We start from the raw sequence: 21,110 nt of genomic DNA, 5'->3' as shown, positions 1-21,110 counted from the left end.
GAGTCTATGATGGTGATGATGAATAAAGAAAATGATCAGTGGTGTACATGAAATAACGAATAACTATGATGATATCGAATGATATGATTTGATCTTGATATAATCAAGAAGATGATGGTGAGTAGGATGTACGATTATGATGATAGTTACGGGTTGTTAGATGATAACGGTGATAATGTTGTGAAACAAAGAAGATGATGAATAGTTCTGGGTTTTGTATTTTAGAAGATGAAGATGAAAACTGGCAGATAGTATATAAGTTTAATCAGGGGATTTAAAATAGAAATGAACTTACAGAGGGATGGTTAAAGAGGTGTGTGTTAAACCTAGAGGTCATGAGTTCGAATCTAGGCAACAACATTTTTTTTACTTAAGATTAGAAGCTGTGTGGGTTGTGTTGAAAGCTTGGGCCATTATTTAATTGTTGGGCTGTTGAGTTAAAAAAAACTGAAATGGACTTGGGCCACGAATTTGCTGTTGGGCTCGTGAGTAATTCGGGCTGTTTGTGATGATTGGGCCATTAATTGATAATGGAGGTTTTAGTTTAAGATGATGAAAACAGAAGATTTCAGGTTAATGGAATTAGTCTGTGAATTAAATCAGAAAAATATAAGCAGAGTAGATGGTTTGGGTGTGTGTTAGGGGAGCGAGAGGTCGCGGGTTCAATTCTTGTCTGAGACATTTTTTTGGAAAAAGCTTTTAAAGGTAGTTTCTATTATTATTATTATTATTATTATTATTATTATTATTATTATTATTATTATTATTATTATTATTATTATTATTATTATTATTATTATTATTATTATTGTTATCGTTATTATTATTATTCTTAACAATATTATTTTTATAATTATCATAAGTATTAATATTATTATTAGTAGTATTATTATCATTATACTTATTAATAAAAAGATTAGTATTATTATTATTAGTAAATCATTAATATTATAACTACCATAAACAGTAAAATTAATATCGTTACAAGTACTATTATTAATATCATTGTTATTATCACTAATAGGGTTATTATTGACATATGTATATTATTAATGTTATTACTATCATTTATTATTTTTTACTAATATTAACTTAGTATAATAGAACTACTGTTTTGATAAACAAATTAAATACATACATAAATATATATATTTAATACATATAACATAACAAAATTTAATATATTTATTAATATATATATATATATATATATATATATATATATATATATATATATATATATATATATGTGTGTGTGTGTGTGTGTGTGTGTTCAATTACAACTATGAATATTAATAAATATACAAATGATATAGGTTTGTAAATTCGAGGCTAACCCTACAATTGTTCAATATCGTCATATGTATTTTTACTACAAAATATAGTAGGTGAGTTTCATTTGCTCCCTTTTTAAATGCTTTTGCAATATATATTTTGGGACTGAGAATACATGCGCTGCTTTATAAATGTTTGACGAAATAGATATAAGTACTTAAAACTACATACTATGGCTTGATTGTTAAACCGAATATTCCCTTTTTATTAAGTCTGGTAATCTAAGAATTAGGGAACAGACACCCTAATTGACGCGAATCCTAAAGATAGATCTATTGGGCCCAACAAGCCCCATCCAAAGTACCGGATGCTTTAGTACTTCGAAATTTATATTATGTTCGAAGGAGGATCCCGGAATGATGGGGATATTCTTATATGCATATTGTGAATGTCGGTTACCAGGTGTTCAATCCATATGAATGATTATTTTTGTCTCTATGCATGGGACGTATGTTTATGAGAAATGGAAATATGAAATCTTGTGGTCTATTAAAATTATGAAATGATTATTTATGTTAAACTAATGAACTCACCAACCTTTTGGTTGACACTTTAAAGCATGTTTATTCTCAGGTACGAAAGAAATCTTCCGCTGTGCATTTACTCATTGTAAAGACATTATTTGGAGTCGATCATTGCAATGGAACTAGATGTTGGTGACTTCGTCCAGACGGATTGGGACGGGGTATGACATGTGGTATCAGAGCGGTGGTCGTAGCGAACCAGGTCTTGCATAAGCGTGTCTAACTAGTAGTTGTTAGGATGCATTAGTGAGTCTGGACTTCGACCGTGTCTGCATGTCAAAAGTTTTGCTTATCATTTCTTGTCAAAAATCATCTGCTTATCATCCTTAGGAAATTACCTGCTTATCATTCTTAATCTAGACACATCTTACTGCAATGATTGCATCGACAGTGTATAGATAAACTCATATCTTAGCGTATCTATTATTGTTACCTTTGGCTGACAGCTTCCGTAGATTTCTCCGTAACTTGTGGGATTTGAGTATTATATATGTATATGTAAACTATGTATTGCAGGGTACTAAGTTACATCCTATAATCTATTTCTTATCGAAAATCCTTCATCTGATCGTACGAGATGAATCCCTCAACCAGTTCGAATTCCTCGGATTCCGACAGCTATTCCGATATGGAGTTTCACCTAAGCTCCGAAAGCAGTGTCACCAGAATAAATCAACCAATCATCCATCTTCAATTTATTTGATGAGTTCGTAGTCGACTTAATCAATGAAAATGTGAAGAAGGTGATCCTTTTCACCAACCGAATTTACCTCTTGGCGATGAACCTGAAGCACTTACCGGTGAACCAGTTCAAAACACCATTTTCACCCTCCTTTCCCGAATATCTCACCACGATTATATTCTATCTACAAGTCTAAACCTTATTCATCCGCTTTTTCCGACCGACAAACCAACCAGAATAATAGAAGAAGTCAACGAACTTCGCGCTCGTGTAATTAATTTGGAGAATATGGTGCAAAACTTACTAGCTTCAGCAACATCACCAGCACCACCAGTACCACCAACAACCTAAGTTTCAACATCACATGCCTCAACATCTCATTCTATACCTCGAGTATAATCTTCGTTCTACATCTTGTTATACATCGATTATCTTCGTTCTACGTACCGCTCTATCTCATTTATCTTCGTTCAACATGGCGATTATGTAATCTCTAATGTTTTAGAGATTATGTACTCTAGTTCTAACAATAAATCAAATGAGATTAATATCATATTGACTCATTAAATCCATGATTACATTTGAAGAAAATATATATGTATATATATTTTCATAAAGATTGTAATTAAAAGATTCTTTTGTACAAACTGTTAATGGTGAAAATATTTTAACGGGTAGGTAATACCCGGAGAATATTTAAATTTCACATTAATAAGTACACTGTACATTCTTTCAAATCTAATTCAACAGACATTTACTATCCTAGTTACATCCACAGATATACGTATCCGTTTAACGCAGAATAACCATTTTTATTCAATTTCATATTTGGATTTTGACCTACCAGAATTCAACAAGTGGCATAATGAAGAAATAATGGACACAATAAAAATTGATTAGAAACGGACAAATTAATAATATGAAATTTTATTAAGAATTCACGCTAACAAAATCCTAGCTAACTGTTCCTAGCTAACTGTTAATTCCGTATTATATTTAATTATCGCAATTTATTTATCACAGTTTATTTATCGCAATTTATATTCTCGCAATTTTATTTATCGTCATTTAATTTCTGTTATTTACTTTACGCATTTTATTTATCATCATTTAATTTCTGTATTTATTTTACGAACTTTAAATATCGGGACACGTATACAAGGTTTTGACATATCATATCGACGCATATACATATATATTATTTGGAATAACCATAGACACTCTATATGCAGTAATGATCGAGTTCTCTATACAGGGTTAAGGTTGATTCTACAATAATATATATACTTTGAGTTGTGATCGAGTCTGAGACATGTACACAGGTCACGATACATATTAATTCGAATATTATATATATAATTATATATGAATTATTGTATTGTTAACTATGGACTATCAACTGAGGACTATCAACATTGGATAATTAAAATGAATTAAAATATTGATTATAACATATGAAACTAAATATTTCTTCAAGTTTGCCACTTGATCTCATCTTAAACCTCATCTGTATCTTGACGATTACAATCTGCGTTCAAAACTTTCATGATTCTTGAAAACACCTCAATCGATAGGATGAATCAACCGCACTTCATCTACGAAACGAAAGATTTATGCATACAGTTATGCACCTGAGAAACTCTCGGCAACTGAGTAAAAGTTTAACACGTAGCCGCGTCAGATCCTTTGGCATTTATTAGCAAAAATAACTTTGCGATCCCTTTTCAAAGTAGCCAATTTTGTCACAGCTCCAGCAAGTCAACTTCTACTTTTCATTCGAAGTAGCCTTACTATAATCCTGATATATACAATTACCCTTTTGATAAAGGAGAATTCTTTTATATTCCACCATATTACCAGAAGACGTACCAGCAACCTCTTTGCTTTTTGGCTTAAATCTCTCTGACAAATCATTATATTTATTCATTGAAACCCTATCATATACTCATCCACATCTTGTAGCGAGAACAGCCATAACAATTACCGAGAATCAGCAATCAGTACTTTGAAAACTCACAGCATATCTACATCAACAGTTATATGTATGACATTTATCTCTTAGAATTATGATCTCTTATTCTGAAATTCTGAAAAGCACTCAGTCACAAATCAATACTCTGAATGTTGAAAAAGCTGAATGAAGCAGCAGAAACCATAGACAACCGTAAAACGACCTTAATCATCGAAAGTTTGATGATAAAGAATAGTATGTTAGAAAAGCTCAGAAAAGTTGGAAATGGAAAACGGATTGAGCTAACCACGAAGAAGACCAAGGACAAATACAAGGACCATACCATATATTCAAAGAATCCAAGTAATTCTGGATCCGATGAAACCTTCAACGAATATCTTGCTCCGTACTCATGTTAAAATCTTGCGGAAAATCTTCCTCATCAACCATCGAACTTAGAAATTTCAAAATATCATCATAAATATCTTCGATATTTCAGAAGATATTTTCATAATTATTCTTATCTGAAATCATTAATCTCTTCGTGCTATCAGTGTTACATCATATAGAAACTGTTAGTTTCTATATTCTGTAAACTTTCGAGCTTAAAATACGAATGTTATTGAAGTAATGTTGGGAATTGAAGCATGAGTTAGTATAATATAATGACACTTGATCAACGTGATTATATTACAGTAAGTCATGCTGAGTTTCTAATGGAACGTGATGATTCACAGATCATAACGTCATCATGTGCCATGTTACACGACTCGTTCATTCTACTTCACCTCCAAACATATCAAGAAAATATATTCTTGATAGTTCTATTCTCAGTGATTCTGGTAATTTGACAAATCAAATGTGCCATTACGATTTCCTTCTTAGAACATTAACAATTCATTCCGAAGTTTATATCTGCGAATTCTAAACCATTACAAGCGGTGTTTAATCGCAAGAAGAAGAAACGAAGGGACAAAGCTCCAAAATATAAGAGAAAATATAAAGCCCAATAACGACACGGAGGTTACAAACCGTGGATATTAATACGAACAACAATATAAAGACACAGTAGAATTAAGAATAGTATCACCCCAAGGTAATAGTAGAAGCAAATAGATTTTTCTGGAGGAAGATTTAAAAGAAGGATGACAGAATTGATAATTAGGAAATATCAAGGATTAGAACGGGATTAAGCATTTTCACAATCTTTTGGATGAATGAACTAAGAAATAAAGTATAGGAATGGTGAGAATAATGGAACGGAAAAAGTTTAATTTATAATGGAAATATCAGACAGAGTAATCAAAGCAGATCACCGTATTTAATTAGAGAGATCTTAATTTTCTTATTCGCCAAAGAATCAAATCTTATAGATTTCCAAGATTTTCTTTTAAATCCCTTGAATTCCGGAATCCAACCAAGGCAACGTCAAAAGTTAAAACGAAACTTCATTTATTCATTTCACTCTTTTGTGATAGCTTCATTCATGCTCTTCGAATAAATAATTATTTTATCTGTATTATTCAATAATGATAAAACTCTATTTATCATCTCATATTCGTCAGGAAAACATATTTATTGTTAGCCATGACGACCTCGCTTAAATTTCGGGACGAAATTTCTTTAACGGGTAGGTACATGATGACCCAGGAATTTCCGACCAAATTTAAACTTAATCTTTATATGTTTCTGACACGATAAGCAAAGTCTGTAATATTGAAGTCTCAAAAACTTTGAACTTTGTTCATGTCATCAATTACCCTTCGACTATGCCCGACGATTCACGAATAATTAATTATAAATAGATACATATATATTTAATATATATATATATATATATATATATATATATATATATATATATATATATATATATATATATATATATATATATTTGAGATATTATTGAAATAATATATGTTTAATTGGTTAGAATTAATTATGTAAAATAATATGCGATGTAATGGAAACTATATTTATAAATATATAGATATATATAATTATGTATATAATTATTACTTGTAAGTATTTAAAGTTATATTAGATCTATTTGTTTAAAAATATATAATATATTTGTTTTAGTAATTAAACTTCTATTTTAAATCTGTTTATATGTAGAAAGAGAATATATTAAAAATAAATGATTTCGAGCTTAATTAGTAAACGTCAGTAACACTCGGTTGATGCTTTGTTAGTTTTAATATAGATATTGTACATGTTCACGAAGGATTGAAATAAAAGTTGAACTGTAAATTGATTACGAAGATTTTAGATTTGTCAAAAATATTTTTACCTTTTTAAGATTAAATATTAGCACTCCGTACATATAAATTGGAACAGAAAATAAATAATTATCGAACCTTTTTGATCAGGTTTCAAACAGTTAACGAGTGAAATAATTAAATATATTTAATCTAAAAGTTTCAGATTTTTAGGAACACTTTTATATTCCAACTGTTTAGCAATGAACCACGCTATAACACAGTCCGTGAAAACTATCGGCACAATAATCAATTAAGGCTGCTAAGTGCTTCTTTTTACACGTTTTTATTAGCATATATTCAATATTATTACTATTTAAACACTGTACATGATTGACAATTTAAGATGTACTGTGTTAGTTTTATTCATTTAATTTCCTATATACATATATCTATATAGGCAGATACATATTTAGAGAAAGAAAACCAACACACCATTATCACCTACAAAATTCTTTTATATATATAAATACTTACACATGCTTATTATGATCAATCGTCAAATGTGTCTCTTCCTTCATTGCTAGTCGACAACCTCCATCGTGAACCATAACTCACCACCATTTGGCCACCTCCCGCCACCACCTATGAACACCACCGGCCACCCTATCTATATCTATATCTATATCTCTCTTCCCACTTCTCTCACTTCGTGATCAACAAACCCACTTCCACTTTTGATCACCACAACCGCCTACTACCACACGCCACTACCACCGGTTAACAACCGAAACAACCACCATCTGTCACCTGACAATCGTGAACCACTTTGAACACCTCACGGCCCTCATAGTTTAAACACTCACCACAAAACCCCAATACCCACCACCTACAACAAATCACCACACCATCGTGTTTCTGTTTTGACCAAGATCTACCACCATCTCTATTTTCTTTCTTCGTTAACACACCACTAAAACAAACTACTCAAAACCGCTACAACCACAAAAGTCGTCACCCTCTCCATCGAGCTCCATTTACACCTATTTCTTTGTTACTTTTCTATTATCTATCTAATCTCTATATAATAGATATACATATATATAGCTTATACATATAGATAGACACCCATGATCACCACATTTCCAACCGCCATTGTTTCTGTCTCGTTACTACTGCTGTACGTAAACCATCACCATCTAACCATCGCCCAAAAAAAAAAATAAAGCCGCTGTTAATTTTTTTTTATTTTTTTTTTCTGCGATTTCTAATATTGTCGTTACTAGATAAGGATGAATAGAAGCTTTAACGAATAGGATAATGATAATATCGAGTCTATGATGGTGATGATGAATAAAGAAAATGATCGGTGGTGTACATGAAATAACGAATAACTAGGATGATATCGAATGATATGATTTGATCTTGATATAATCAAGAAGATGATGGTGAGTAGGATGTACGATTATGATGATAGTTACGGGTTGTTGGATGATAACGATGATAATGTTGTTAAACGAAGAAGATGATGAATAGTTCTGGGTTTTGTATTTTAGAAGATGAAGATGAAAACTGGCAGATAGTATATAAGTTTAATCAGGGGATTTAAAATAGAAATGAACTTACAGAGGGATGGTTAAAGAGGTGGGTGTTAAACCTAGAGGTCATGAGTTCGAATCTAGGCAACAACATTTTTTTTTACTTAAGATTAGAAGCTGTGTGGGTTGTGTTGAAAGCTTGGGCCATTATTTAATTGTTGGGCTGTTGAGTTAAAAAAAACGAAATGAACTTGGGCCACGAATTTGCTGTTGGGCTCGTGAGTAATTCGGGCTGTTTGTGATGATTGGGCCATTAATTGATAATGGGGTTTATGTAAATTTGGGTTTTAGTTTAAGATGATGAAAACAGAAGATTTCGGGTTAATGGAATTAGTCTGTGAATTAAATCAGAAAAACATAAGCAGAGTATATGGTTTGGGTGTGTGTTAGGGGAGCGAGAGGTCGCGGGTTCAATTCTTGTCTGAGACATTTTTTTTGGAAAAAGCTTTTAAAGGTAGTTTCTATTATTATTATTATTATTATTATTATTATTATTATTATTATTATTATTATTATTATTATTATTATTATTATTGTTATCATTATTATTATTATTCTTAATAATATTATTTTTATTATTATCATAAGTATTAATATTATTATTAGTAGTATTATTATCATTATACTTATTAATAAAAATATTAGTATTATTATTATTATTATTAGTAAATCATTAATATCATAACTACCATAAACAGTAAAATTAATATCGTTACAAGTACTATTATTAATATCATTGTTATTATCACTAATAGGGTTATTATTGACATATGTATATTATTAATGTTATTACTATCATTTATTATTTTTTACAAATATTAACTTAGTATAATAGAACTACTGTTTTGATAAACAAATTAAATACATACATAAATATATATTTTTAATATATATAACATAACAAAATTTAATATATTTATATATATACAAAATGAACATATATATATATATATATATATATATATATATATATATATATATATATATATATATATATATATATATATATATATATATATGCATTCAATTACAACTATGAATATTAATAAATATACAAATGATATAGGTTCGTGAATCCGAGGCCAACCCTACAATTGTTCAATATCGTCATATGTATTTTTACTACAAAATACAGTAGGTGAGTTTCATTTGCTCCCTTTTTAAATGCTTTTGCAATATATATTTTGGGACTGAGAATACATGCGTTGCTTTATAAATGTTTGACGAAATAGACACAAGTACTTAAAACTACATACTATGGCTGGATTATTAAACCGAATATGCCCCTTTTTATTAAGTCTGGTAATCTAAGAATTAGGGAACAGACACCCTAATTGACGCGAATCCTAAAGATAGATCTATTAGGCCCAACAAGCCCCATCCAAAGTACCGGATGCTTTAGTACTTCGAAATTTATATCATGTCCGATGGCGGATCCCAGAATGATGGGGATATTCTTATATGCATATTGTGAATGTCGGTTACCAGGTGTTCAATCCATATGAATGATTATTTTTGTCTCTATGCATGGGACGTATGTTTATGAGAAATGGAAATATGAAATCTTGTGGTCTATTAAAATTATGAAATGATTATTTATGTTTAACTAATGAACTCACCAACCTTTTGGTTGACACTTTAAAGCATGTTTATTCTCAGGTACGAAAGAAATCTTCCGCTGCGCATTTACTCATTGTAAAGACATTATTTGGAGTCGATCATCGCAATGGAACCAGATGTTGGTGACTTCGTCCAGACGGATTGGGACGGGGTATGACATTTTAGTTTAGTAACCTAATAATTAGGAAACGGGTATGGTTTCCCCTAATTGACGTGAATCCTAAAGATAGATCTATGGACCTTGACAAGTCCCATTCGGGGTACGAATGCTTTAGTACTTCGAGATTATTATTATTATATAAACGAGAGGTTCTGTTTGGGGATATTCTATGCATTAAAGTTAAGTCGGTTACCAGGTGTTCAATCCATATGAATGATTTTTAATTCGCAGGTTATGGGTACTATTTTATACTCGGGTTACGTGTACAATTAAATATCTAAAATCTTGTGGTCTATTAAAATGATGGAAATGAATATTTATGATAAACTAATGAACTCACTAACCTTTTGGTTGACACTTGAAAGCATGTTTATTCTCAGGTTTGAAAGAAATCTTTCGCTGTGCATTTGCTCATTTAGAGATATAATTTGGAGTCATTTATCGCATATTCCAAAAGACGTTGCATTCAAGTCGTTGAGTTCAACAAGATTATTAATATGTCATTGATAGTTTGATATATTATAAAATGGTAGGCATGCCTGTCCACTTTCGATGTAATGAAAGTTTGTCTTTTAAAAACGAATGCAATGTTTGTAAAATGTATCATTTAGATGTCAAATACCTCACAATGTAATCATATGTTATTGTATTCGTCCTTATGGATTAGGACGGGTCGTCTCATCTATTTCGCTAGTAAAAGTTTACAAGGAGCTCAGTTGAATTACACGACCACTAAGAAGGAGCTTCTTGCCATTGTGTTTTCGTTTAGTAAGTTCATGTTCTATTTTATTCTATCTAAGACTGTTGTCTTTACAGACCATTCAGCTCTCAAGTACCTTTTCTCGAAATCGGATGCGAAACCTCGATTGATTCTTTAGGTCTTGCTTTTGCAAGAATTTGATATCGAGATTCAGGATAAGAAGGGTTCTGAAAACTTGGCGGCCGATCATCTCTCTCGACTCGAGAATCCAAATCTTGAGATACTTCATGAGTCTAGTATTCAAGACCATTTTTCGGATGAACATCTCATGAAAGTAGAGACGAGTGACGAGCCTTGGTATGTTGATATCGCGAATTATCTTGCGGGCGGGTTTCTCAAAAAAGGGTGGTCACATCAAAAGAGAAGAAAATTCTTTATTGACATCAAACACTATTTTTGGGAGGTGATAATGCTAAAAACGAACATATATTTCATAGCATTATCCTTCCAGAAAGACAAGCCTTTAGTTGCAATTGTTCTATTTCCAAGTAATATTCGTTTAAATAATAAAAGGTGAAGACAAAAGACAGATTCGACGATTTGAAGACGCAAACGACCAAAAAGCTAAAAAGTACAAAGTACAATCCACGTTGTTCAATTTATTGATGAGAAACATCTCAAAATTACAAAAGTACAAGCCGCAAAAAGCAAAGTACAATATATTAAATTGTACGAAAAGGCGTTCGAAAATCCGGAACCGAGACATGAACCAACTATCAACGTGCGACTCAACGGAGCTGAAATTACAAGTCAACTATGCACAAGAATATAATATAATATATAATTAATTATATATAATATTATATATTATAAATAATCAGCAGCCCACGTTTAATTCATTTGGTGAGCTGAAATCCAAAGCTCCGTGACTGCGGAGCTGTAAAGAAGAAAAATACCGCACTCGCGGAGCTGTACAGTTCAAAGTGGGCCTATAAAAGGCCGCGCATTCTGCTCGATTCAACACACCTTTTTCTACTTCAATCTCTCAATCTATATTTATATTTATAATTTTAATTTTAATATTTAAGTTAATAATAATAATAAGGTTATAGAGGTAAATGTTTTAAGTTTGTAAGTCGAAATTCTGTCCGTGTAACACTACGCGATTAATACTCATTGTAAATTATGTTCAACATTTTTAAATTTATATCTCGTAGCTAAGTTATTATTATGTTTATTTAAGCCGAAGTAATCGTGATGTTGGACTAAATATTAAGACTGGGTTATTGGGCTTTGGACCATAATTGGGGTTTGGACAAAAGACCGACACTTGTGGAAATTGGACTATGGGCTATTAATGGACTTTATATTTGTTTAACTGAATGATAGTTCGTTAATTTAATATATAGATTTACAATTTGACGTATCTATAAATAACCACATACACTCAATCGGACACGATGGGCGGGATATTTATAAATACTAATAATAGTTCATTTGACCGGACATGGGGATGGATTAATAGTCAATGGACTCGTTAAAACAGGGGTGGATTACATACAAGGACACTTGGTATAATTGTTAACAACGTATTAAAACCTTGGGTTACACGCAGTGGATAACCTGGTGTAATCATTAACAAAGTATTAAGACCTTGTTACGGTTCAAGTCCCCGATTAGTTGGAATATTTAACTTCGGGTTTAAGGGTAATTTGACGAGGACACTCACACTTTATATTTATGACGAGGACACTACTTATATATATATATATATATATATATATATACAAATATAGTTTAAAATATATATATAGCGTTAAACTCAGCTAGCTCCCTGTGGAACGAACCGGACTTACTAAAAACTACACTACTCTACGATTAGGTACACTGCCTATAAGTGTTGTAGCAAGGTTTAGGTATATCCATTCAATAAATAAATAACTTGTGTAAAATTGTATCGTATTTAATAGTATTTCGTAGTAAAATTAATAGTATTACGTACTACACCTCTCACACATCAAGTATTTTTGGCGCCGCTGCAAGGGAAAAATCACGCCGAAACGAAACGCTATAAAAAGATAGTTTTTAAGTCATTTTTGTAAAAATATAATTTTATATAAGTTTTAAAATATAAAAACATAAAAAAAGGAGAAAAATATATATCAATATTTTTAAGAGTTTAAATTAAAAAGTTTTTTTTTACAAAAAAAACTAATAAGTTTTTTTATATAAGTTTTAGTTATATTATATTTTCTATAAAATAAGAAAATAAAAAAAATCAAAGTGAAAAGTAAAAAAAAAAAAAACTGAACCTGCACGAATTTGAACCTGCCATAATCTAAGCCTACAGAGCTCCGCAGTCGTGGAGCTAGCCTCTTAAATTATACCGCAGTCACGGAGCAGTCTCAGACTGCAACTTTTGACAGCATTAATTACGGGATTAGGGTTATTTATTTAATTATTATTATTAATTAGGGTTTAATTAAATTAGTATTTAGTTTTTAGTTTTAATTTATAATTAGTAATATTACGTTTATTAATTATTATTAAATATATAAAATTAATACTTTTAAATAATAATATAAAAATAATATTTTTTTATAAAAATAAGTAATTTTATCATTTTTTTTGTTTCTTTTTATAAATTTTATATTTTTATCGTTTATTCTTAATTTGTATATTTTTCATTCGTAATTAGTTTTAAACTTAATTTTTGCCGTAGTAATTTTATATTTCTAGATTCTTAGGCTTTGTCGTAAAATCCCTTAAGTGCTTTTTCTTTAGATTAAGATTTAGGCGCTTTAGAATTTTGCGAAATCGCTTATCGCTTTAATATTTAATAAATTTTAGTGCTTAATTAAGTTATTGCCGTTTTGGATATAGAATTCCTTTTAAGCCTTAATACCTCTAGACGCAAGTTTTAATATTTAGTTTTTAGACTTTTAAGTTTCGACGCTTTTCTTTCTTATCCTTTTATTTTTCGACGTTTTTCGACACACTTTTCTTCTTTCTCATTTCTACGCTCTAGTTTTTAGGACATAGAATTTTCTATATCTTCTTCAAAATTTTGAAAAAAAAAAGTTATTTTAAGCGGTTAAATTGATAGACATCCAAAATTTTCTGTTTCGTAGTAATAGTTGGATTTGTTAGTGGCGAGTTGTGGGCTTCCGATTTAAAGGGTCCTGGCTACCTGCTGCATCTATTGGCTATTCGAAACGTGGGCAAAATCAGAAAAGTCAATTAATTTGATAACTTATATAATTTTTTTTATTTTTATAACTAATAGGATATTCAATGAATGCACCGAGCAAAACGTTCACCACCTTTCAAACGTTCACCACCTGTAACTGGATCAAGACATCTTGCCAATATTGTTGCCGTTGATTTTTCTTTAAAATCGTCATCTACTCGACCAAGTACTCCAATTCAAATTTCCGATAATCAATTTTTTGAACCCGACCTCACAATTGAGAATCCGGAGGATATTCAAGGACAATTCAGAGATCCTGAACCACTAATCATTCCTCCTGAACCACAAATTATACAACCAGAGATTGTCAAGGAAGAAACCATTAAATCAGAATCCTCTAATGATTCAGATTCAACAATTTCAATCATGGAAAATCAGGAATCTCTAAGTATGGAAGACCGAATGAGGGCTACACGCACTGGCCAAGGTCATGCAATTACTCAACCAGACATTAATGCGCCAGATTATGAAATCAAATGACAAATCCTACACATGGTAACTAATCAATGCCAATTTAGTGGTACGCCGAAGGAAGATCTAAACGAACATCTTCGTACCTTTAATAGGATCTGTACTCTATTCAAAATCAGAGAAGTTGAGGATGAACAGATCTATCTCATGTTTTTTTCCTAGACTTTAAAGGGAGAAGCCAAAGATTGGTTAGAATCGTTACCTGAAGGGGCGATTGACACATGGGATGTCTTAGTTGAGAAATTTCTTAAAAGATTCTTTCCGGCATCTAAAGACGTGAGACTTCAAGGAGAAATTGTTACGTTCACGCAGAAGCCAAATGAAACTTTATATGAGGCGTGGACAAGATTTGGAAAGTTGTTGAGAGGATGTCCTCAACATAGTTTAGATACTTATCAAATAGTACAAATATTCTACCAAGGATGCGACATTACTACACGAAAAGACATCGACATAGCAGCTGGTGGTTCCATTATGAAGAAAACCGCAACTGAAGCTTACAAAATTATTGATAACACAACCTCCTACTCACATGAGTGGCATCAAGAAAAAGACATCGTTAGATCATCTAAAGCGGCTAGAGCCGATTCTAGTCATGACTTTGATTCCATTTTTGCAAAGTTAGATGCTTTCGAGCGACGAATGGAAAAGATGACTAAATATATTCACGCAATACGAATTAGTTGTGAGCAGTGTGGAGGACCACATTTGACAAAAGATTGTCTCAGTATTGAACAAACAATGGAACAAAGAGAGAATGTTTCATACATGAACCAAAGGCCTGGAAATAATTATCAAAATAATTATCAACCGCCAAGACCAAACTAAAATCAAAATCAGAATTATAATTGAAATGTTCCATACAACAATCAACAAAGTCCTAGCAATCAACAAGTATCTATTAATACTTACAACCAGCAAAGACCTATTTTTCAAAATAAACCACCACAAACCGATGATAAAAAGCCAAATTTAGAAGACATGATGTCGAAGCTAGTTGAATCTCAAACACAGTTTTTCACATCTCAGAAATAAACTAATGAACAAATTGCTCAAGCATTTAGAAATCAACAAGCTTCTATCCAAAATCTGGAACAAAAAGTGAGCAACCTAGCAAGGTTGATAGGTGAAAGAAAACCGGGGTGTCTACCTAGCGATACAAATGCTAACCCCCGGAATGAAACAGCTAAAGTCATTACCACAAGAAGTGGTATTACACTTAAACCACCTGAAATGCCTGTAATTTCTGATGACGCTATTCCTACTCCACAGACACCTCAATCTGAGCAAGATAAGAAAACAAAACCGGTAGTTGAAAAGGTTAATAAAGATAACACAGTTAAGGCAAAGCCTTATGTTAAACTATACCAACCACCGCTTCCTTACCCGAGTAAAATGAGAAAAGAAATACTTGAAGCCGAGCAATCTAAATTTTTGGATATGTTTAAACAAATAAATGCCAATCTTCCTTTCATTGATGTGATTTCAGGAATGCCAAGATATGCTAAATTCCTGAAAGATCTAATCACAAATAGATAGAAAATGGAAGAACTCTCGGCTGTTACTATGAATGCTAATTATTCTGCAGTGCTGTTGAATAAACTACCAGAAAAACTCTCAGATCCAGGAAGTTTCACAATTCCATATTTTCTAGGTAGTCTTAGTTCAATAGAAGCATTGGCAGACTTAGGTGCTAGTATAAATTTAATGCCATATTCATTATACGCTAAACTAGACCTCGGAGAATTAAAACCAACACGAATAAGCATACAACTAGCCGATCGATCAGTAAAATATCCTAGAGTGATAATGGAGAACATTCTAGTTAAAGTTGGTATTTTAGTATTTCCAGTAGTCTTTGTTATTCTGGACATGGAAGAAGATTCTCGAGTTCCTCTCATATTAAGAAGACCATTCTTAAACACGGCTAAAGCAATAATAGATGTGTTTGGTAAGAAACTGACCCTAAGTATAGAGGACGAGAGTGTTACCTTTTCTGTGGATAGAGCCATGCAACAACCGCAATCTGCAGATGATACATGTTATTATATTCAAACTATAGATTCATATGCAGAATTGTTACAAGAATTTACAGAATTACAAGGAACAGGAGAATGTTCTTTAGGAGAAGGAACTGAACCAATTGATGAAGCTGAAATGTTAGCCGTACTCATGGCTAATGAATACGAACTAACAAAAGAAGAACTTCAAATGCTAAAAGAGGAAGACAGATATCGATACAAATCATCGATAGAAGAACCACCGACATTAGAGCTAAAGCCACTTCCAAACCATTTGGAATACGCTTATTTACATGGTGAATCTGAATTACCTGTAATAATATCGTCTTCTCTTACGGAAATTGAAAAATCTCAACTCATTTCTGTGCTAAAAGCTCATAAACCAGCTATTGCATGGAAGATTTATGACATTAAAGGCATAAGTCCTTCGTATTGCACACATAAAATCCTTATGGAAGAATATCATAAAATCAATGTGCAATGCCAACGAAGACTAAATCCTAATATGCAAGATGTTATTAAGAAAGAAATAATTAAACTGCTCGATGCAGGTTTAATTTATCCAATCTCTGATAGTCCATGGGTAAGCCCAGTTCAATGTGTACCTAAGAAGGGTGGCATGACTGTCATCACAAATGAAAAAAATGAGCTTATTCCTACTAGGACTGTAACAGGATGGCGTGTCTGTATTGATTATAGAAAATTAAATGACACCACCAGAAAAGATCACTTTCCCTTACCTTTCATTGATCAAATGTTGGAAAGGTTAGCTGAGAACAGTTACTATTGTTTTCATGACGGTTTCTCCGGATACTTTCAAATTCCAATTGCACCCGAGGACCAAGAGAAAACCACCTTCACGTGCCATTATGGTACTTTTACTTATAAACGCATGCCATTTGGACTTTGCAACGCCCCTGCAACCTTTCAAAGGTGCATGATGGCGATTTTTCACGACATGATAGAAGAATGCATGGAAGTTTTCATGGATGACTTTTCAGTCTTCGGTGATACTTTTGAAACATGTCTAGTTAATCTTGAACGAATGCTTATTAGATACGAGCAATCAAATCTAGTACTTAATTGGGAGAAATGCCATTTCTTGGTTAGAGAAGGCATCGTTCTTGATCATAAAATTCAAAGGAAGGAATTGAAGTGGATAGAGCTAAAGTAGATGTAATTGCTAAACTTCCACATCCCACCAATGTTAGAGGAGTTATGAGTTTTCTAGGGCATGCCGGTTTTTACTGACGTTTCATAACAGATTTTTCTAAAATTGTCACTCCTATGAATAAACTCCTAAAAAAGATGTTCCATTCATCTTTTCAGATGAATGCATCAAATCTTTTAATATTCTTAAAGAAAAACTCACTAATGCGCCGATCATGATAACTCCAAATTGGAATCTACCATTTGAACTCATGTGCGATGCAAGTGATTTTGCAATGGGAGCCGTTTTAGGTCAAAGAATTGAAAAACGATTTCAACCTATCTATTACGCTAGTAAGATGTTACAAGGAGCACAAACGAATTACACAACTACTGAAAAAGAACTCCTTGCCATTGTCTTTGCTTTTGAAAAATTTCGTTCATATCTCGTTCTAGCTAAAATGATGGTCCATACCGACCATTCTGCTTTTAGATACCTATTTTCAAAACAAGATGCCAAACCAAGATTAATTCGTTGGATCTTACTCTTATAAGAGTTCGATATTGAAATCTGAGACAAAATGGGAGCATAAAATCTCGCCGCTGATCATCTTTCTCGCCTTGAAAATCCTGAATTAGAAGTTCTAAATGAATCGGCCATACAAGACAACTTTCCTGATGAATATCTATTGAAGATCGATTATAGTGAAATTCCATGGTTTGCAGACTATGTAAACTACTTAGTATGTGGATTCCTTGAAAAAGGGTTGTCGTACCAAAAACGAAAGAAATTCTTTAGTGATATAAAACACTATTTTTGGGAAGATCCACATTTATTCAAAAGTTGTCCCGATGGAATAATACGCCAATGTGTATTCGGAGATGAGGCTAGTCAAATCTTAAACCATTGTCACACAGGACCAACAGGAGGGCATTATGGGCCTCAACTCACAGTAAGAAAAGTCTATGACGCTGGATTCCATTGGCCTACAATTTTCAAAGACGTACACCTTCTTTGTAAATCCTGTGATGCTTGTCAAAGGGCCGGAAAAATAAGTCAACGTGATAAAATGCCACAAAATGTCATTCAAGTATGTGAAGTATTTGACGTTTGAGGTATTGACTTCATGGGTTCATTTCCAAAATCTCATAATAATCTCTACATTCTCGTTGCCATTGATTATATATCTAAATGGGCGGAAGCATAAGCTCTTCCAACTAACGATGCACGAGTTGTAGTCAACTTCTTAAAACGTCTTTTTGCTAGGTTCAGAACACCGAAAGCTTTAATAAGTGATTGGGGTACTCATTTTTTAATAATCAACTTGAGAAAGTTCTTAAAAGATACGGAGTAACTCATAAAATATCCACTGCTTATCATCCACAAACAAGTGGACAAGTTGAAAATACCAACCGAGCTTTAAAACGTATTATAGAGAAAACTTTAGGATCAAATCCAAAGGAATGGTCCATGAAATTGGAGGATGCACTCTGGACTTTTAGAACAGCTAACAAAACTCCAATTGGCACCACACCTTTTAAACTTGTTTACGGAAAAGCATGTCATCTTCCAGTAGAAATTGAGCACAAAGTATTTTGGGCTTTGAAGACATGTAATATTGATTTACATAAAGCTGGACGTCTACGATTAAGTCAATTAAACGAATTGGAAGAATTAAGACATGAGGCATATGAAAATTCGTTAATCTATAAGGAAAGAATGAAGAAATGGCATGATAAAAGAATCAGAAGTTTAAAAGAATTTAAGGAAGGAGACAGAGTTCTTCTTTTCAATTCACGATTCAGGCTATTTCCTGGAAAATTGAAATCAAGATGGTCTGGACCATTCATAGTCAAAAGGGTTTTCCCATACGGAACAATAGAGTTAATAAATTCAAACGGGATTGAATTTAAAGTTAATGGTCACAGAGTTAAACATTACATAGATAGTCCAATGGAAGTTGAAGATGAAGTTAATCACAATTTTAACACCACAGCTAACTAAGTGTGGGAAGATTCGAATCTTTTAAGGGTAATATGAATTTCTGTTAGAGTTAGATTTTCTGTTTTCATGTAGTTCTCAAAAATGGAATCCGCATGGTCTTTCCCTAGCAGACCCTAAAGAACTAGTCTTCTCCCTCCATTCTGAATTTTTATTTCTTTTAGGTTTTACGAGATGAATAATTCCTTTGATCTGAACCATGGTCTACTACTACACGCTATGATTACTAAACATAATAATAACACTTCCCCGAGTGAACTGGTATCATTCATAAGAGGAAAAATGGACTAAGTGAGGAAAGAACTCAGGAACAATCATAATAAGATACATTTTGGTAAAGGAAAGTAAAAATCCGCAACAAAAAGGAGAGCACGACACCTTGAAAGATGTCATAAATATGGAAAATGGCCACACGAAGGGAAATGTTCGAACAATCAAACACATTCCAATACCGAGTTCTTTACTTTATGCAGAGAAGGACCATTCATATGTTTAGAAGAAAAATTATTGAAAAATCGAGGTTACGCTTATGTAGCAATGGAAAACCAAATCTAACAACTCTCCTATGAGTCGGCTAAAGCAGGTCTCTGAGAATTCTATCTCATAGGTAAGTATGTACAGTTTTTATTTGTTTTTATTTATTGCTTTTAACCTTTTGATAATAAACGCTGAATCGTTCGCTATAAAGTATTAAATTGATATTCAATAAAATTAGGTATGCGAAACCGAAATTATTGATATCATACCAAAATTTAATGCATCACTGCGAAATTTCACGTTTGTTCATAAGGTATAAATATCTTTAATTAATCAATCCAAAATATTTCAAAAATTCATCAGGAGTAAAACTAGGTAATTTAGCCGAAATTACTTTACCCAAAAGAGGAACGTATATTTTTGTTAATATTTGATTGATTAAAGTGGGATAAAAGACCAAAAAGATTTTTATTTTTATTTTTATTTTTATTTTTACCTTGTTTTTTTAAAAAAATTAATATATAACTATATTATTTTCAAATCTAAGATTGTAAAAATATTTATATGAAATTTTATTTTATGAATTTTAAATTTAAGTTTGGTGTGAATTTAAAAATAAAAATTTACTTTATTTCATTAAGTTAAAAAATTGATTTCTAAAATTCGTCGTGAGTTGAAGACTAGGTCGTTGAACCGAAATTGCTTTACCCGAGGGCGGGACGAGAAATTTTGTTATCATCATTTTTAATTATTGATTTAAAGTATGCCAAAAACATTTAAAAAACTCAAAAATCTTTCCTTTTAAAACAACGCTTTAAAATGACAAATTTTAAAATTTTGTCGAGGGACGAACTAGGTCAATGTACCGAGACGCCCTCAATCTAAAAAGAAACAAAATTTTAAATTAATTAATTATTTGTTTTATGAATAAAGGTTTTATAAAAAAAAAAAAAAAAGAGAGAGAGAGAG

General features: G+C 31.9%; 1 non-coding gene across 1 annotated transcript; it reads right to left on the bottom strand.

The window, feature by feature from the left end:
• Positions 1-14,771: 14,771 nt before the first annotated feature.
• On the bottom strand, positions 14,772-14,878 carry LOC139887328 (small nucleolar RNA R71). The gene has a single exon (XR_011773163.1). It is a non-coding gene; the product is annotated as a small nucleolar RNA R71 (small nucleolar RNA).
• Positions 14,879-21,110: the final 6,232 nt, after the last annotated feature.

The sequence above is a fragment of the Rutidosis leptorrhynchoides genome, chromosome 1, assembly GCF_046630445.1.
Source record: "Rutidosis leptorrhynchoides isolate AG116_Rl617_1_P2 chromosome 1, CSIRO_AGI_Rlap_v1, whole genome shotgun sequence".
Classification (NCBI taxonomy): Eukaryota; Viridiplantae; Streptophyta; class Magnoliopsida; order Asterales; family Asteraceae; genus Rutidosis; species Rutidosis leptorrhynchoides.
This window is presented reverse-complemented; position numbering and strand designations above follow the sequence as displayed.